This window comes from Pelmatolapia mariae, linkage group LG6, assembly GCF_036321145.2.
Source record: "Pelmatolapia mariae isolate MD_Pm_ZW linkage group LG6, Pm_UMD_F_2, whole genome shotgun sequence".
In the NCBI taxonomy this organism is placed as follows: domain Eukaryota; kingdom Metazoa; phylum Chordata; class Actinopteri; order Cichliformes; family Cichlidae; genus Pelmatolapia; species Pelmatolapia mariae.
This window is the reverse complement of record NC_086232.1, coordinates 28,941,478-28,963,328: the sequence shown is the minus strand read 5'-3', so window position 1 is coordinate 28,963,328 and position 21,851 is coordinate 28,941,478.

Genomic DNA, 21,851 nt, shown 5'->3' with positions numbered 1-21,851 from the left:
AGCCTGCAGTGCAGTATGTTCTTGGCTTTGCAAAGCAAAAACAATGCAGTGTGATACTGGAATAAGTCAGCCACAATGCAAACAGCGCTTAAAATTGTATCGTGAGACATATCAGAGAGTAATATCCTAAAATATGTTAACAGTAGATGTACCTAACAAACTTAAAGCCAGGTTTAATAAACGGGATAATCTCCAAATAGCACTCCTAGGTGTGGTTAGTTTTATGGGTGATTTACTAAAGTTGCATTGTTTTCTAAACACTGGTGGAGTCAGTTCATTTTAATATCAAGTCAATATCAACGTTTTTCAAAATCAGCGTTGCTGTGTTTTAACTGCCGTACACCGTAAGTCTGACATGCCTCTAAAACTGGAACAAAATGGTCTTCACTGAAACTTCATCACACTGTGTGAGATGAATGAACTCTGTCAGTACCTTTACATGTTTGCACAAAAAAACTGTTAAAGGTTATGTTAGGATTATGCTTTCCCTTCTCACGGTGCCAATAGTGCACAGTGGATCTGTAAGTTTGTTTATAAGTGTACCACACTGTTGCTAAAAAATGTGAAAAGTTTATTTTAAAAATGTAAAAAGCTTCATAAAACCTCTTGTTGCAAATCAGATAAACTGCCTCGGGTAGTGTTACTTCAGTCTGTGACAGTTTGGTCTCAAGACTGCAAAGTTTGCAAGTGTTAAAAAGAAAATGCAGATGAGGAGTTCTCTGTAGTGAGTCTGTACTGAATAGCTGGGTTCAAATGAATTATAACTACTGCACACAATCAATAAGTTCAGCAAGGAGGAAGAACTTGTGGATTAAAAAGTGAATGTAGCAGTGTTTCACAATATAACTGATATAACAAAGAGGAGCTTGAAACTAGCTGATTGGTTGCTTGTTCTTGTATCTTTTTCCTTTTACTGTGCATCTCAAACACTTTATTATCCCCCAAATACCACTACATTACATTAAATATTACTTACTCTTGGAATTGAATTTCCTATTTTTAGGAGAGACCTGTAGATAGTCTCTCATGTCCAACAATCTACTAATACATTGTGTATAGGCTAGAAATAAATCAATGATAACCTAAGTAGATCTCTATAAATAGCAGATTAATGACATCCAATCCTGTTCTAGCTTTTAAACCTACTGCAGCATCTGCTGCTTTCCCAGGAGAACCCCATTGATTTTGATGCTTTTTTCTCATTATCCAAACTTCATACAGCATTTATGTTAACGAATAAGGTAAGCCATCAGGCTCAGATGGTTTTCCACCTGAGCCTAGAGATTGATTTCCTAGAATTTTCTTGAATTTTAGACCCATGTATCTTGTTGGATGGCATTTTCTCTGTATTTTTAAAGGGTTCAATCTTCTTTAAAGCCACTCAGTAGTGAGAGAAAGTACATCTGCATGCCATATTCCCGTGGTTCAGATTAATCATGTTAATCTACCCTTGTTGTAAACATTAGAAGAAAACAACAAAAACAATTAAGAGGTACTGTCATAGCTATAAAGGTAATTTTATCAAGAAGGATATTTAACTAAAATATTATTAATGAAGTACTCTTCAACTGATATCCTTTAATTCAGTTCCCCCAGTGGACCAGTAAAGCAACAAACTGTGCCGAGTCAATCTGAGTAGGTACTAACGGAAAAGGTGCTTTTGACATGTATGACTGTTTCGGCCTCCAAGCACTTTCAGCCATCCAGATTTAATTCAGGCTACCTGGTGCATCATTCCTTTTCTATCCCCAATTCCCAAAAGCAATGCACACCTATAGTATGTGGAACATCGAGCTGTGTGAAATGTATGGAGCTAACTGTGTTTACTATTAAAATGGATCAAAAGGTTTAGTTTTTTCCATCCCCTGACAAGAATGACCTCAATTTGAAACCTTAACCTCCATTTCCATTACACACTGAAACAGAAAAAGGCAATTCCATAGTCAGTAACACAACAAGTGGAAAAGCCATTAATCTTAAAAGAAGGAGTGCTATCTATGTTCTGTGAATCATCGCATGCACTTGATTGCTCCTTTTTGCCTTCTGGGCTTGTTAGAGGACTTGTGCTTTGACGGTGTTATGTTGGAGCTTTTAACCAATCACTAAGGCACTGCTGAGAGGCTATTCATCACATTCTGGGTTCAGTTGACAGGATCAAATATCAAATATTCAACTCAGATATTGGTCTGAATTTAAAGAGCTTGTAAAGTCTGAAAAACTAAAAATCCACTTCAGCAGATTGAAATAACCTTAAAGATAGCGCAGAGAGGTTTGTCTGTTCCCTTCAGTGTGTTTCTGTTGTAGCCTCATTGTGCATGATGAAACAGAGAGAGAGTGTTTGCAAAATGAGAAATGGCAGAAGGAGAAATAAAAGGACAAGATGGTGAGTTGAGGAGAAAGAGATAATCAGGATTAAGGTAAAAGAGGTGAGCACTGGTTTGTGTGATAACATACAGGAACAGGATTTTCCCAGCTGATTAGCTTCTTCTATCTCGTGCACACAACCATGATGTCAGGAGGGATTCTTAATCTTTCAGTCAATGGAAGAGGACCTGTGGGGCAGTTTATCAGCAGGGACAACACTATGCTCTGTCATCAAATGTGATGGAAGGCTCACTGTGGCAGAACAATCTGGCAAAGATTTCTTTGTACTAGCTTTTACTTTAATCTTCATGGGTTTCTGTGCAAATAAATTCCAATACAGGTGTTATATACACTGTTATATATGGCTAACTCCATATTATATAAAATATACTAACAGCATTATACTATATGGTTGCATTATTTTTAGATAACATACTGAACTGTTGCCATTCTTTAAGCACATACATAATAATAATTTTAATTTCCTTTATTTGTTTGGTGTGAACATGTAAAGTATGCATATAATGCTGTGTAAGGTTTTAGGAACATTACTGTTAATCTTATTTATTTTAAAAATGGCCACTGTAATATAATTTTTGTGAGTGTCTGTGAGAGCATTTTGGCAGTAACTTGTTTTTTCTTTTTAACCTGACATGACAGGAGAATAGTGGTTTTGACTTGGCAATTAAAAAACACCACAACCTCAAGTACACTCTGTATTATTATTATTATTATTTTACTCAAAAATGTAAACAAATATAAAATGAACATCATGCTTTACTCAGTAAGACCTGAAACTAGTGATTGGGATAATGAAGGAAAATATTGCTCAGGCCATTTATCAAGTGAGAAGTGAGGTCATTTACACTTCTACAACTGAATGTAGTTTTGGAGACAGAAGTCTCGTTCCCGGCTGGTCATTAGAATAAATAAATAACATATCAACAGTTCACTGTCAGACTGTCTTTTATAAACATTGCTATGAATTTCTGAATTTCAGCTCCTGAATTACCATTACAAATAACGAATTCGTCTGAAGAAATCTGAAAGATTTAATTTCTTCTGTGTCTGCAGGACACAGAAGAATTTACAATAAATGAAATGCTTGTGCATTTTTGTATAACGATGTTCATAACATATTACATTATTTTATTCACACAAACTATGTCATTTTTTCCCTAAAAATTTAGCACTACAATCGAGCAGCGCAGAGTTGCACCAGTCTGTCACATGAAAATTAATAAAATGATTTTATGCATTAGTAAAGTGGATGCATGTGATAAGACGTGGAATACTAAACAAAGCATGAAAAAAAAAATCTCAATTTCATCATAAAGCCTCTTTGATTTGCTCTGTTAGTATTCACCAGCTACAGAGCAAATTCTGCTGTTTGCAAAAGACCACATCAGAGTATTAAGCACAAACGTCAGCAACAAGTTCTCATTAGCATTCATTACCAAGATTACACCAGAGCTCTTTAGCCTTTATGCATCCAAAAGACCCCATCTGCCCCACTTTGTATCTTCCCAAATCCTGCTTCTCAAGCATATGCACAAACTGATAAGGCTGAAGCTACTGTCTGCCTGGCACACTTCTGCGTGGAAAGTCACAACCAGCTTATCCTTCTGCCTCGCAAGCATGAAGCTAAAAAGAATCTGATTAGCTTGTGGTGAATCATTCCCAAATAATAATAATAAAAAAAGCAAGAATGACATTTTTTGCCATAGATCACCTTCCCAGGAATGATGATGACACTTTCCACACATTAATAAATACTGTAAGATTGTGTGGTCAAATTTTTTATACCAGTTGGTTTAAGGCAAGATCAAAAAATAGTCACAAAACACACATTTTCATGCAAATAATTGTATTTGTTTTGAACCAATTTCTTCCTTCTACTTTCTCTTTTGAGATATGCTTTTCTTCTATAAAAGAATGGCATTTTTCTACACAGACAGTAAGAGGTGGAAACAATACATGCGCTGCCTTTTTACATAAATCCACGCTGAGTTCAGGTATTAGCTCTACACGCAATGGGGGGCAAACCTACAAATAGGAACAATAACAATTTCATCAGCTTCAGAGGGAAAATGCCTATCTTCACATTTCACTAATGAAATGTTTACAGAGTGAGCAGAATAATAAGCAGAACGTTTCCTCGGGCACAGACAGTAAAGCTAACATCTCTCTGACTGACTCACAGCTGTCTGGCTTATCAATGCACCAATGCAGAAATGTCCTTTAAAGAGAGAACAACTAACTTTTTCAAGGGCTTAGATTTAAAGTTTATTTCAAAGCTCTCATGGGATTTTAAATGTGCATCTGTTGCAGACAGAAATCACTTTAGAAACATGTCTTCCAAGCATGGATGATGTGTCTCAACTGACATATTTAATTTTGCTCCGGCTCCAATTTGAGGGAGTCTGTAGTCTGACACACTTGCGAATAAGACTTTCAAAAAACAGTTACATCCAGTTGTAATTATTTTCATCTTGAATCAAACCAATACCAAGATACAGAGTGATCTGTTACTTGTGTATGGCACAGTGCAGGTCCAGGTAGCAGTCAATCAGATATTAAAACTGACAGCAGAACATACTGCATATTAAATGCACGTGTACCCTTTTTGGTACAGGGAATGCCCTAAATGAACATTGCACTGGTTATATTTTCGGTGAGAATAACTAAAGAAAATCAGAAAAATGTTTTTGTTTTCCTTTTTTTTTTTTAAAAAAAGGGATGCTGTTTGTCGTCTTCTGCTTGTGTACATCCTCAGGCAGCATGAAGCTGTAGAGGAGAGAAATGACGAAAGACTTAAATTTAAGACTTTAGATAGCTGACAGTTACACAACCAAATGTGACTTCTTAGCACATGAATGCCCAGCAGGCTGTTTCCCACTGTCGCCTATTACAGCTTACCTGTCAGCAGCACTGTGGCATATAAGGGGGATTAATATAAGATGAAAACATAACGCATGTCATGCGCATATAGTATATATGGAGAATGAAAATTATTTTTCTTAATGTAGGAAATAGCTTGGTTGGGAAAACACTGAAAACATTTGATTCCAAGTGGTTATATAAATTAGAATTATTGTATTATAGTTTATTTGAAAAGATACATTATTATAGAGGAAATAGCATCTCTACACAAAGCATGAGCGAGAACATGATTGAATCGAACTTTGGGGTTGAAATCTTGTTTTCTGTGGTTCCTTTTGGCACCAACACTTAACAATTATGCAGAAAGAAATACATCAAAGAAGAGAGGCAACTCCTCCACTCAGAGATACTTCATTAGAAGACACAATGTGGTCAGTGTTGAAAGGGAAGCAGATGTCCACAAGCACAGGTGCACTGATACTCGCACATCAGTTTCATATTCTGCTCTACACATTTAATTCTTCCTCTAAGGTTTGCTAAAACAAACTCTGAGGAAATACTGAGATCTTTACACTGATATAAGAAAGAAAGAAGAAGCAAAAATATGGTTTTCAGGCTGAAAACTCAGAGGACTAATGTTTTAGCCCCTGGTCAAACTGAAATCAGTCTGTTCCCACATACACACAGTCAGTTTGTTATTGGCTCCAGTAGCTACAATGTCTGACATGCTTATTCCTAATTAGACTTTCAGTGTCACACCTATGTCCTCGCTACGTTCAGGCTGAGAAACATGGAGCAGTCCAACATGCTGTGATTAATGCTGCTGTCCAACAGAAGCATTTTAATTGAACAACACAGACTTTGGGGATGAAGGGAATTTCAGTTTGTTGAACCTGCTTCGGAGAAATGTACTGTGTTCATGTTTAGTGATTACTCCTCTCACCTCGTTGCTCCACAAAGCCATTAGAGCTGAGCTCTGGCCTGGTGAATTTATGCTCTCAGGACTCCACAGATCTGTGTTCAAGCTGATTAGAGGAGGTAGGGGAGCTCCTTGTGCATGCTGATTAAAGCAAGCAATTCATGGTCATTTATACTTGTTAATTAATTGTTATTTTATTATATAATGAGCTTGGTTAAATATTTCTGACAATTATGCAGAGGCAGCTTTGTGTATATATGACTCTTGCTGAGTCTAAGTCCCAAACACACCGAGGGCAAAAGGGCTAAATGAAGGACAGTGAAACAGACGAGGGAAAAGTAAACCCTCTGAATCATACAGTGAGCATGAAATACAAGCCTGCAAGCCACAAGACAGTGTACTTTTTGAAGATGCTGTCATCTCCAGTATTCTTAGTCTCACTAAAATCTATGAGCAGAGCTGGCACTTCATACATAAAGAACAAGTGAAATGCTATGTAAAATATCTCAAAATCTGTAGTATCAACAGAATTATTTATCGAGCCTTAGCCATGACTCATTTGAGTAGTCTTGCCCTACTAGAGGATCTGGAAAAAAGTACAACATTACAGATGATAAAAACAGCATGAAATCATGCAAAAATAGAACAAGGAAGCAATGTGATGGTAAAGAACATTTCTCCACAAGTGGAACAGAAGAGTTTGTGAAAGTATAGGAAAACTAGGTCATGTATACTCACTGGCCACTTAGTTGAACAGGTACACCTGTTCAACTGCTTGTCAAAGCACTTATCTAATCAGCCAGTAACATAGCAAAACTCAGCGCATTTAGGCCCATAGGTGTGGTCTATCTACTTAAACATTCAACGGCAGTCTAGCAAAAGTTTCTTACTGATGTCTGATGTCAGAGGAAACTAGTTAGATTGCTCTGAGCAGATAGAAAGGCAATAGTAACTCAATCAGCCACTCATTACAACCAAAACATGCAGTCCACCACAGTCCAGTACTCTGTCTTAACACCCTCACTGATGCATCCGACCACCGCAGAGTCATCAGAAAACTTGGAACATGGCAGGTCTCTGTGTAGTGGCTGAAGTCTGTGGTAGGGCTGGTCCATATCATACCGTTCACGGTAATACCGGTATAATGTTGGGCAACGATAAGAAAATGAAATATCGCGATAGAATATGGGTCAAACGCACATGCGCAGTGCCTTTGTTTTCATACGCACATGGCGGCGACGGCGAATGAGAAGGGCGAAAGCGGATCATTGAATGAAACGGATGAACCAGAACTGGTTTGTAAAAATGCTGCAACTTCAGTGGTGTGGAACTGGTTTAGCTTTCGTCCGTCAGATACACAACAAAGCACAATGTTTGGTAGAGCATGCTAGCGGACCGTTGTTATTACCGTGTTGTTTGGAAAATACGGCACACTTAAAATCAATCCTTTGATTTTTCTGAAAATCGACAGTGCCCCTTATGATCCCGTGTGCCTTATGTATGAATTCTGGTTGTGTTTACTGACCTCGAAATGATTTTATGTGGTACACGGCGCTCGAAAATCTGTCAAATGTTTCAGTACGACTTTGCTAAGCTACGAAGCCGCACCGCTTGATGGATTGTCGGAGCATTACAGCTATCGTAGGCAGGAGCCTCGCGGAGTGATACATACTGTGCTTCAACATAATATTAACATATTGTGTGTGTATAACCTCTTTTTAAGTTTTGTGGATATTATATATGGTTATGCTGAGGATATGTTGGCCAATTTCCACTGGAAATGCCTTTTGGTTAAACTGTCAGCAAGGAATTTGCATTTGCACTGTTAATTTTTTATATAACTATGATGCACTTAAAAAAGCTGCTTGTTTAAGAGAAAATACATTGATGTTTTGGTTTTTTTGCACTAACAAAGTTGTGGAGTTGTAAAGTATTTTGTATAATGTCAATTATATCCTCAGTTATATCATTATCACAAATTTTCAATTGTATATCGTGATAAATATTTTTGGTCATATCGCCCTGCTCTAGTCTGTGGTGTAAAGTGTGAAGAGCAAAGAAGAGAGGATAGTCCTTCGTGGTGCCTCGGTGTTGCTGATCACCTTATCAGACGTAAAATATTGAAGATGTGCATTTTGTGGTCTTCTTGTCAGGTAATCAACAATCCAGGACATGAGAGAGGCAGCCAGGGGCTGCATTTCTGTCATCTTGTCATCCAGGAGGGTCGACCTGAACGCACTGAATGCACTGGAAAAATAAAAAAAACATGAGCCGCGCAGTGCTCGCCAGCTGGTGCAGATGGGTGTAGACACAACTGAGCAGGTGGATGATGGCGTCCTCATCTCTTAGACGACACTGGTAAAAGAACTGAATGGGGTCCAGGGTCTTCGTGACATAATAAGTCAGTGCCACAGGTCTGTGATCCTGGCATCTTTGGTACAGGAACAAGGCCCAGCACTGAGACCCTCTGCAGACTCAGGCTCCTCATGATGAGTTTATGAAGACTCTACAAAGTGTGGGGGCAGAGACTTTGAGGACATGGGGACTCACCCTTATATCCATTATTTTGCTAAAACTTTTTGATAATTCATATTCTGGGGATAACAAATGAACATAAATAAACCTGCGTCGACTGTATTCAACAGTTGGTGATATAACAGACTACGGCTCTACTGACTACTTCATCCCTGACTCATCTGTTCAGACCGAAACCCTGATTTCTACTGGCAGCTACTCAGCAGATTATCATAGTATTTCGTGCGGTAAGTCATGGCCCATGACAGCCGTTCTGTTTGCCTGCAGTATTTGACAAAAACTACCAAGCTGAATGGAGAAGTGGAACATGGGCAAAAAAGAGTAACAAGACAGTTCTGGAGCCAGGTGACTGTTTTTAAAACAGTCAAAAAGGGCACTGGGTTTGGCTTGTGGATGATTTCAGTAAATTTACCAGTTCAATAGAGGTAAGACTTCTGAAGAGGCTAATATGAAGAGGTTTTTCACTCAGGCCCTGTTAAGCAGTTACAGATTAATGTCTGCCAAATAAAAAATTAAAGAAAACCCTGCACATTTAACACTGACAGCATCTGAAAAGTAACCTATAGTCACACAGGCGTGTCTGGTGTATCAGCGTCATGTGACGGACTGATCCAACGCACCAACAGCCAACACTGCTTTGGGGGTCGTTGTTTAGATTGTGCTGTGAAATAAGTGTAAGTAACAAGTTAACATGTTGGAAAAATAAGTACATACAAATAGGACAAATTATCACACTTGATATGAGGTGATATAACGCTGATTCATTTCATCTCTGCTTAAATGGCTGCAGTACAACATGACTGCCAGTGGTGAAGAGAATTAGCTGAGAGGATGTGAGCGAGAAAAGGACCTTGATGTTCACTTCTCCAGTCCAGAAAAATAGGCCACTGATAGAATCTCCCGACAGGTGGTGGTAAGGCGGTAGGCTGTAATGCTCATTTTAGATGGACATTTTTAGATGCTGCTTGTGTGACGTGGCCATTGACTTTGACTTTCCCCGATCATAAGAATCATAAATTGCAAGCTGAAGTAAAACGTGATGTTTCGAGAATAATTTGTGTTTACACTCCAAGTATTTTTTAGCACTGTCGTCATATCAAAATGTGAAAATACTAAAATGCACTAAAGTCTCAAAATGAAATTTTCCCTGCAGATAAACCAGAACCCTACAATTAAAAAGCGATGAGCAGTAAATAAACAAAAATGTCATGTAATAACAAAGCATCACTGTGCCCTAGATACTGGCTTTCCAAAATGACACAAATTTAACACAATAACAGCAATTACTCTAGCGAGTCACTGGATCGTGGCTTCATAATGGGATGGAAAAAATGAAAGTCTATTAGGGGCTCAACATGACATCCATTTTTTAACTTTCTGGGCCAGAGCTCCAGAACTCCGCATGCGTGGTATTAATTTAAAATCTACTGGAGGGAGAAAATATATGGGTCAGTGATAATATTGTTAGCTTGCCAATGCAAAAGCATAGTCATTGATGTCAGTCTGAAATCTAAATTATGAAAGAAGCAGAAAAGTTTTTGCATACAAAGTTCAGAAAAGCTCACAATTTGAGTTCCCTTCGAAATTAATTTACAGCCAACACATTAGTATCTGCAGTTTGTTTTCTAAACATGTCTCTGTAATAAATTTCAGGGCCAGCAGCAAAATATAGTACGTTTATGGTACTGTAGGCTTTAATTGTTGGTACAGAGCATCATAGAAATAGGAAGAAAAAAAGACGATGGAAAGTCATCGCATGGCTAACAAAAGCATGAAAAAAAGCACAACAATGGGGTTTATGCCTAATTTTACATGTCTAAGTTAACATTTATACATGTTTCTCAGTTCGATGTTGTATTTATGACCAGACCATGGTTGAATGCTCAGTACAGTTAGCTCTAATTTTTACATTATGCCAGAAAGCAGGGGCAGTAGGATTTGTTTTGAATGAGTGCTACTTTTTGCCACTCCCTTATTCACAAGAGGTCACCACTGCAGGTAGCTCTGCATGTTTGATTTGGCAAATATTTACGCCACTTTCTGACAAAACTCCCACAGGATATGGAAATCACATTCTTTGGAAGTGAATGAGTAAACCAGCACAATATCAATTTGAATTCATTTTAAGAGAATTATATTGAAGACACACCATGCATCCACGAAAGGGTTAGGGTTATCTGTCCGACCTGGGTATCTCATAACAGCATGAAATATTCTCATACTCATATTTTCACAGAAATATGAGATGTGGATTTTATAATTACAGAGAAAGAGATTTTATTCCAATTAGAATGTAAAAAGATCACAAAGAAGTCAAAATGATTGCTTTTCTTTGTTAAAATGTAATGTACTTCTATACTGTGTGTCTCCATATTGTAGCATTAACACAGTAGATGCTGTTATCTCTCAGCTCCCTGATGTACTGACCTCAGACCAGGGTTAATTACTTGAGCTTGCTATGTGCTGTAATCTGCTAATATTAGCTGCATATGTCATTTGAACTCTATCCTCTGTTCGTGGAAGCTTTGTCTAATCTGAATGTATCGCCTTGAATCTTAAGTCATTATCCTGCTATTAATAGAGTATCGACCAGTTAAGGGGTAACGTAGCACCAGCAGACCTGGGATCAGTGTAACACCAGCCTCTCAAAGGAATGGGCACCAGTGCATAAAGTCATAAGTAATTAAAGAAGCATGATAAATATCACTCACTGTATTTGTGCATTAAAATGCACGTGCATCGTTAAACCAAGGGGGAAAAAAACATTAACCAGAGGTTTTATTTAAGCCTTAATCAATGTTACTGAGAAAGTAAAACATAAGCTACAGTGCCTGCTATACATATATAGATATACATATATACACTGGCACATCACAGTGCTAAGCTATGCAGAAAATACATGCATACACTAGATTATATTGTTCCTTGCAGCATATTGCAATATTAATAGCTGTTGGACCAAATGACTTATGACTTTCACAATGTGTTAGTCCTGGCCAAAGGCTTTTTGTTTTGGGGTGTTTTTGTTTGTTTGTTTGTTTGTTTGTTTGTTTGTTTTAACAACAGAAGCCAAATGTCATAGCGAAGTGGAAGTGCTTCAATGAGCTAACAGCAAAAGTAACGGCCAGTTAATTTCCCAGCATTTATACCAGTTTATGATGTTGAAAGTAATGATTAAATTAAGATGGCTTTAAAAGTTAAAAGTTCAGCTTGACTATCCATTCTAAATCAGTGTAAACAGCAAAAAATACTTGAAAACTGAGGCAAACACAGCAATGGTGAAGCTGCTGGACAAAAATGCTCACTTTTGCTTACATTTATATCTTGATTTGACTTTAAAACATCTTTAAGTATTCACCAGAATATAATACAAAATGTAAAATGCTTTTCAATGCCATTATAATCACACTGCTTAGGATTCCTCTGTCTTGACTGATATTAAAAGATGCCCTTCCCAGACATAAGAAGCATCCAGGAAAGCTGTAGGGATCAGTACTCACACAGGGTTAATTTGCACAAACAGTTAATTCATGCACACAAGCATTAACTGTACTGCATCTGCCAACATAATGTAAAACTGCTACACACAGTATTTGAATACTTTGGAGTTGTTTTGTGATGATGATATTTGACAGTATGTGTCAAACATCATCAACCTCATCAAAAATACATATTTTTAAACATTCGCCAAAGAACTATATAAAAACTACATTCCACAAATGTTGGGATTCTGTGGAAAATGTAAATGAAACCAGAATGAACAGAGAAAATGTCATTTTAAGAAAAAATTAATGGCTCATTTTGAATTTGATGGCAGCAACATGCCTCAAAAGGTAAGAGAGAGGGGAAACAAAAGGCTGGAAAAGTAAGTTAAACAAACAAAATACTGGCAACTGCCATTGCTACCCTTCAGCCTTCTAGTAGACACACCTGTGATATCAATTTCAGAGTCCTACGTTACCTTGTTCTCAAGTTATCGCATTTACAAGATTTTTAGTAAACTTAACCTTTGACTTTGAGGTTGAGGTCACTGAGATTCAAGCTCATCCAAGATTTTTAGTAGGTGCACCTGTGCTATCAATTCCATCAGCTCCTATGTCACCTCGTTCTCAAGTTATCACATCACATTTTGCAACTAATTGGGTTAACTGGCAACAGGTCAGTAACACAACTGGGTATATACAGAACATTTTAGAAAGGCAGAGTTTCTCAGAAGTCAAGGTCTGGAAACACTGTGTCTACAAATTGTGGCACAATTTTGAGAATATTATAAAGACCTTGAATATTTCATCATCTACATTACATAATATCATCAAAAATCTGGAAAAATCTCTATGTGCAAGTGACAAGGCCAAACGTCAGTATCATTGCAGGTGATCTTTGGGTCCTGAGATGAGCACTGCATTAAAGTTTGGCATAATGCTGTCAAGGAATTCACTGCATGGGCTCAGGAACACTTCCAGAAATCACTGTGAACACAGTTCACTGTGCCATCCATAAATACAGGTTAAAGGTATACTATGCAAAGATTAAGTCATAGGTGAACATGACCCAGAAACACTGCTGTCTTCTCTGTCTGGGCCAAAGCTAATTTAAAATGGACTGAGGCAAAACGAGCTAATATTTTTCTACAATTGTTACATTTTCCCATTTTAAACATCTGATATGTTTCCTGTTTATTGTGAATAAAAAACAGGTTTATGAGATTTGCAAATCATTGTATTAAAAAAATTAGAGTAAACAGAATTACATGAATGCAAACCCATCATTTGCAGAAACCAGAATTGTAAATTGGTACTTAGGTTTTGTGAAACAACAGATTTGTCAAGTCAAGCATAAGGGTTGGAAAAATGCCTTAAAGTAAAGTCACACAACCTAACTCATTTTAACATTTAAACCCTGAAAGCAATGAAAAGAAATAATATTAAAAAAAAATACCAAAATATGCCACCCTTTGAGTCTCATTAGCTGAATGCCTGTGGCCAACAGCTTCTCTCTTCCACATTCAATATGGCCCATTTCATAATAAATATGCATGGAAATTCCCAGTAAGCACATACCAAAAAAAAAAAGATTGAGGGGCATCTGTTCCACATACTGAATGGTCTGCACTGCTAGTTAGAAACAGTATAAAAGTTTTTAATTACTGAGATTTTTAAAGACTTATGTAATTTTAGTTAGGGTATCTAGTTAAGCTAGAAACACAACCCACTCTTTTTTCTCTGTGAAAATAATAATAGCCTCTCGCTTGCACACATAGCTGTTAATTAATAATCAGCGTGTCTTATATTGATCCAGTTTGCTTGTTCATCCACTGATAATGGCTAAGAGAGGTAGTGGCATTGTCCTTTTCAGCGACATTAAGTCAAAATTAGGTCAAATATCAATAAAAAAATAATTTTGAAATGAGTAATTCAGTTATCTCTTCTGTTTAAGTCTATGAATCTCAGTGAGTTTGGCCAATAAATATTACTTACAGTTAATATGATTCTTCTCTATCTAAAAACCAGCTCTGTGTGACAGCTGTCCTTCTCTGTGTGTCATATGAGCCTGATGGGAGGATCTGGCATTGGCTGCCTCTCCTTCATTAAATCATGAAAGCATGACAGACTTTGAGATTAACAGACAGATTTAAGATTTAATCATCACCAGCAATAAAGGAGCCATGACTAAGTTTGCACTTGTAGATGGGAATACACGACCATTTAAGGATATAAATGCACCCATAAACATGCATATATATATATATATAACCATATTAGTTTATTAACGCATCAGTAACAAATGAATTAATGCTTGGAAATTTTTCAAAATGCATCTTTTTTTCCTACATTTTCATCAAGTGAAATTTTTGGACCCTTGGAATTGTTGTTGTGTTGAATCTGACAGGATGTGGCATTACTGATTACCCAACTGTCACATTGTTGAGCCAAGTGCAAACTGACAAGCCTTCTGACAGCTGCTGACTCACATGTGCGCACATGCATGTAGATTCATACACTAAAAAACTAAAAAAGAGAGAAATAAACTAAAAGCTAGGGCGATTTAAAAACTCTAGAGTTCCACTAATAAAAGGAATTTATTTGGATCAGAAAGTTTTTGTTTTTGTTACACAAACCTGTGGTAAATATGGACCACAATTTACAAGGACAGATTTATAAAATGTAAACATGTGTCAAAAACATTTACCATAGACTGCAGGTAGACAATAAGGAAATAGAGATATACCTGGAGTAAGAGAGGTTTGAAGAGTCTTCATAAGTGAAAAGCTGCAATCCTTTACTACTATTCTAAACTACTTCAAATATATAGAGCACAAACTTTGAAATACTGTACCTGTGCAACTTTGCAATCCTATAGGAGACATACTGTCTTGGTGGCCAAAAAAGGCTCACGGATGCATATTAATGGACAGATGGTCTCCCTCCCTTTAAAGTGTTTAGTATTTTAGATTTTTGAGTAATGCAAAGGAGTGGAGGAGTTCAAGTATCCTTGGTGCTGCGGCTGCAGTGATGCAGACGCTGCACCGGTCCGTCGTGGTGAAGAGAGAGCTGAGCGTAAAATTTACCAGTCGATCTACGTCCCTACCCTCACCTATGGTTACGAGCTGTGGGTAGGGACCGAAAGAACGAGATCACGAATACAAGTGGTGGAAATGAGTTTCCTCCGAAGGGTGGCTGGCTTCTCCCTTAGAGATAGGGTGAGAAGTTCAGCCATCTGGGAGGGACTCAGAGTAAAGCCGTTGCTCCTCCACAACCAAAGGAGCCAGTTGAGGTGGTTCGGGCATCTGACAAGGATGCCTCCTGGGCGCCTCCTGGGTGAGGTTTTCCAGAGGAGGCCCCAGGACAGACCCAGGACACGCTGGAGAGATTATATCTCTCGGCTGGCCTGGGAACGCCTTGGTGTTCCCCCGGATAAGCTGGAGGAGGTGGCTGGGGAGAGGGAGGTATGGGCTTCTCTGCTTAGGCTGCTGCCCCCGCGACCCGGCCCTGGATAAAGCGGAAGAAGATGGATGGATGGATGGATGGATGAGTGATGCAAACCCCACTCTATAACTATGCATTTAGGTGTGTAGTGCAACACTGAGTGGAGTAATTTAGACTGCTTGTTGTGTTCTGTTAAACTCCCTAAGAGACTAAAATGTGATGCATTTTAGGTTTGGTGCTAATGGTCCTAATGCTGCTCAGTGAGTATGCATGTGTTGTTTGAAGTAAGCCCCACTTCAAAACAAAGTATCAGTTCATCATTATACCCATAATTCTTCCCATAATGCACTGAGCGTTTCTTCTTCGCTTATCTCTTTTAAGTGTTTATACAGCACTACTATATTTAGTCATTAGTAATTTTTAAAGTCTGGCTCATTCTCCCATACTTTGCCTTTTGTCCCATCACTTTCTTTGCCCTTTTCTCTTTCCCTCCTCAGGGGGGACTGCCCCTCCCTGATCCTGGTTCTGCTGGAGGTTTCTTCCTGTTAACTGGGTGTTTTTCCTTCCCACTGTCACCAGCTGCTTGCTCAGAGGGGGTCATGTGATTGTAGTCTTTATAATATAAAATGACTTGAATAACTGTACTTGTGAATTGGTGCTATATAAATAAAACAGAATTAATTAAACTAAAATGATTCTTATATTGTTTTGACATATGCACACGATTTCCAGAAATACGTAGACTAAACTTCTCATTAGCTACCTTTTTCCTGTTTCACTGACTCACAAAAACATTCACACAGCAAGTGTTTGCAGAAGGTATCAGGGTTCTGCTTGTCAGAAACATCCTGGTGCTGAGTCACTGCTATAACAACCAACTGATTATAGAACAGGATACATTAACCCACACTTTTGGAGGTGAGTCATTGACTGAGCTGCCGGCTCAATTGGTTTCACTTGTTTCCTGTGGACTGCATTCAGCATTTATGAGGATGAGAGATAACATGTTGAAATATTTGATTACCGACCGCTATTTGAGCTATTTATATTTTGGAATGAGATATGATGCCCTGATCAGTTTACTGATCGGTTTACTGAAATTCAGTTAAACCCTTCAGCAGGAAGCTCTCGGTAATAACAAGAACAGACAGTGTTTGCTTTGTAACATGAAAGTGCAGATGGTTGCAGCTCTCCCCTAATCCTCATTTGAAAAAAAGAATCAAATGACAATCAACAATCTGGAAAAATGACTATAATTAAATAAATAAATGAATATTTAATAATTTTTTTTTTAAGTATGATTCATCTCTTTCTGATGTGTTGTGCTGTCATTGCACTGTTATCCATTTATTCCAGTTAAAAAATAACTTGAACTCAAACTGGGTTTTTTTTTTGTTTTTTTGCAGAAATGTTTTCCTGTGATGCCTTAATAAATACTTTTAACGCCATTACGGACACATCAGAAAAGCAACAGTATCCACTGAAATTATTATTGTGTATAATATGATAGGATAAATAATTCTGGGGTGTGATAGGCTGGTGATCTGTGCAGGGTCCAGCCCTTCCTGTAATCATCAACTGGATAATTAGATGAACAGAAATGTGTTTCAGTATCTTAGGTATCCTGTAACCTAGGTTTAATCCCCCTACTTTAAGACACAGAAATCTGCTGCCCTCTCTGTAAGAAAATAAAATCCTCTCCATGGTTTAAATAATGACAAAAAATTTGGTAGTAATAGCTGAACTTTAACTTTCTGGAGTTTTGATCCTCTGTGGTTCACTATGATCCCCCACATCTATTTATCACCTCAACACATTTTAATAGAGAATCAGTAGCTTGGGACAAATGAGATATTAACATAATTTGTATGAAGTATTTTTTTCACCCCCAGGCACAGAGACTCACATACAATATCGCTACGTGTGCTTCCCACATTCAATAGCCATGTGCATAATTGGTTTGAAGATTTTCTTGTTGATTGAGAGGATGCTGTTGCTGTGAGATAGTGGTTTGTGTTACCTATTATACTCAATAGATATAGTATGGTAGTATGTTGTTTAGCAGCTGTTATGTTTGCAGACCACTGTGATGCGTGTCTAATAAAACTTGGGTGATTTGTGACAGCCTTCCTAACACTTTTACTGAGGTGCTAATCAAGAAGGAGCTGTTAATTATGCTGTTGCGAGTGGTTCTGCTTGGCTTGGGTAGATTATGCAGGATCACATTTTGTGTAACACTTAGTCTGAGAATCCACAATGAGAATGAACCTAAAGAGAAATGTTTTCGTGACCTGGACCAGGATTTTTTTTGTTTTCCCCAGTTTTTCAGATAAAGTTTTATCAGTGAAACACTAAAAATACACATTTTTCACTGAACATGTCATTTTCCATAGATTCATTGAGGCCGTTCCACAAAACACTGAGACAGATGGGAGCTGGAGAGAAAACTATTTTAGCGCAACGTTATAATGTCCAAAACATACAAGAGAACAAATCAGGCTGAAGAAGTGTGCATAGCTTCAGGAAACAACCCTAATCTGTCCAAGTAAGAGTGTTTTGAAAAGAGGAGAGTAACAGTCAGTGCTTTGAAAAATCACTCCAGACATGATATTGTGCTTCGCTGGCCTAAATCGCACTGCAGTTACAGGGGGAAAATGGAAACCCAAAAATAGAAAGATCACAACGGCACAGCCTACAAGATGCATGAAAGAGCCACTTTTTCCACAGTGTGTGTATGTGTATGTCACTGACTGTGGGAGTGTCCAAATGTGACTGATACAGGAGTGTTCGAGTGAAGTGTCCACAGTGGCAGATTCGGCCAGCATATTATATTTTATAACCTTAAACAAACCTCATGAGAAGACACGAGGTGAGCTACATTGCTGGCTTCAACAACCAAATGACATCCAGGGCTGACAGCTGTCATATAACCAGAGTGATTTTCCCACTTAAAAAGTTTTGTTGTGTTGTAGGTGCTTGGCATTTCCTACTGGTCGGTTACTGGTTGGTGTAGCAATAAATCTCAACTTATTTGGACTTATACAAAGTGAACTATGTGGTTATTTGCTGTTGAATTGGATTCTGAAAGGCTTTTCATTAGCTTAACTTCATCTTTTTTCTACTGCTTGTAGTACTTTTTTAACCATCGTGTTACGTTTCCCTAAAAGGTCCACGGGAAGTGGGAAAGCAGCAAAAAGTGGGGGTTGAAAAAAGAAGACAGGGAGGCAAAATGAAAGGTTTTTAATAATTTTTCTATGACAAATAAAATTAAAAGACAGGGGCAAGCTGCTATCACCTTTTAATAAGGAAAACAACAAATTACAGGATTTGGTCACTAAACTGAAATGTAAGTAAAAACAGGCAAGTCACCAGAATGTACTCCTGTCCACAGAGCAGGAGCAAACAGCCACCAAATACAGAGCTCACTAGCTCACACTGGAAAAAGTTGCTCTTTCATGCATCTCACTACATCGAGCAGGAGGCCCTGCTCGACATAGAAAAATATAACTTTTAGCAAGGTAAAATAGTACAAAATGCTCAAAAATATAACTAAACAGAAAAACTACTTTGTAACAGTAAAAAGAGCAAATACAATTCATTATTTTAACCACTATTCTCATTCTGATTTCCCTTTCTGTCTTGGTTCCAGAGAACGATAAAAAACATTTCAATAGATTGTTTTATATCCAGATTTAAACAATTCCCTAAAAACTATACCTTTTGTGATTTATCCAACAGACAGCTACATTTCCCATATATCCCCAGTACATCCCCAATTTTGGTGTCATCTTTGTTTCTTTTTTTCAATTTGACTTACAGATCAAATCAGCTGTTAAAGCCAGTGACTTTCAGTTAAGACTTTAAATTAAAGTTAAAACATTAAAACATTTCTCTCTATTAGCAACCTTGAGAAGGTCATTCAGGCTTTTATTACATCCAAACTGGATTATTATTATTATTATCATCAATTATTTGTATTATTTAACAATCTGATATTTTACTTGCTGTGCAGCACTTTGGTCAACATGTGACATATGAATAAACTGATGTAAATTACTCAAGCTTTAGTGAGTATTTACAGCAGCAGGGCGATGTATGCCCACCTTATCAGCAGAAAAAGTACTTGGACCGCTTTAGCAGCATTTATTAATAACAAAAATCACAATACCAGCACATTCATCCCTTAAAATCAATATCAGTAGACAGATAGTGGAGCTAATCCCAAAAAGTAAAATGACTCAGACACATATTACATTATGATAATTTAACTTACCATTATAACACTATCATTAGCTATGCCAAAGGACACAGATAAGTATGATAAAATGATGTGGATAATAATCTGTCCTGATGTGTTCGCCATGAACGAGACACAAGTGGAACTTAGTGATAACCATTATCACTGCATGTTTATCTGTACACTGACAAAGATGCAATGACTCTAATAGTAGTTGGCAAGCCATACAGATGATTTGACTGTTGACGTACAATATCCTGGGAGACATCCTGTCAGTCCTTGAATGAGAAGGATAGCCTGCTACAATATTTGAGCACAAACAACAAGCCTGATTGTCAAATATAATTAAAAAACGATATCATCAGCTAGTTGGGCTTATAACTTTACCCCAAAAAGGTGATTCTGTTCATCTGGACGTAGCGTTTTGAGTGGGAGAAATGTTTCGTCACTCGTCCAAGAGGCTTCTTCATGGAGTCAAGTGACGCCTAGATGAACAGTGACAACTTTTTGAGATTTCCTTACCTGGATGATGATGAGCATGCGTCAAGACGCTTATAACTTCACTTTCATCATAAAGCTTCTTTCCTCAGAAAATACTAAAGAAAAAAGGTAGGTGATTACTTTCTATTTAAGGAAGTCATGAAATAAATGACAAGGGCAGCAAAGCCAGCTGTGCGGCCATAAAGTTAAAACACGACCATAAAGTTGGTATCATTTCTACCATTAACATTTACTACTTGCTCATCTACTGTACATGCACGAATCAATTTGCTTCAACAAGGTGCGACTCTGACAGACTGCACAGCACAGTAGAATATGAACAAGTACCATATCAGCACAGTGTTACAGCTGCAGAGGAAAGATTTCATGGTGACAGCAGAAAGCTCTCATGACAAGTACCTGCAATCATGGAAAATACCAAACAGTGAAAGTAAAGGAAACCTTCTGCATTAATATCATGATCATCAGCATGCATAAACTGTGCTACTTAAACCTTTAACCAGTTTCACAGTTCTGTTTATGATGGATGGCATATGACTAAGCACAAAATTACTACAGTAAGCTATTTAGAACATAATGTCTATTGATAAATGTTCGACGATGCAAACTTCAAATCTTGTCAGGTGCATTTTCTCAGTAGTACCACATTGCCAGTTCCAAAAGGTAACTCCTGGGGCTATCAGATCAACATAAAAGGCACTTTATTATTTTACAGTAACAACCAAAGAGTATACGCATTAAATTGGCCTGGTGCGTGCCATCTGGGAGTTTGATGGTCAACTGCTTTTGACTTCAACTGGCTCCAAATCAGCCAGTTGAAGTCCAAATGAGCCATATTATATTTTAAAGACGATCCACTTTTAAAGATTTATATCTTCTTTATCTCCTCAGTAGGAAAAAAAATGGCCTTAGGGCCGAGTAGCACAGCAACAGAAGGGATGACAGAAAGTATTGAAAGATCAGACTTTTCCAACAACATCTCACTTTATATAAGAACATATAGAGGCAAAGAATGCATGAGTAGCAGCCAAGGTCAACTGTGACATAGGGCAACATTTATATTTGGCATCTGTCAGATTCCAAGACCGTCATCTCATGTCATCATCTTGACAAGACAGCAGTGCAGTGCACGCATTTCCAACAGGAGTGCAGACAATCAGGCCAGAGGGGCCAAGACACAGGCCACTTTCTATCAATACACACAGCCAGGGCCTATGCTTCTCAATAATACACAAGGGGCTCATAGCCTCAAGGAGCCCTGTTTCAGATAAAGATGTAAAACTAATCATAATTGACTTTGGCTAAAAGACAGTTCAGGGACTGATATCTGAACAAAAAGGACCCGAGAGAGGTTTTATTTTTGTTCTTTTTAATAACACTAATATGAACTTTTCTCCTGTTTAAAAAAAGTTCTAATTAACTACATTGGAATTAAAAGAAGAGAATTTTTTTTTTTTTTTAAAAAGAAGAAATTGGACTAAGTGTG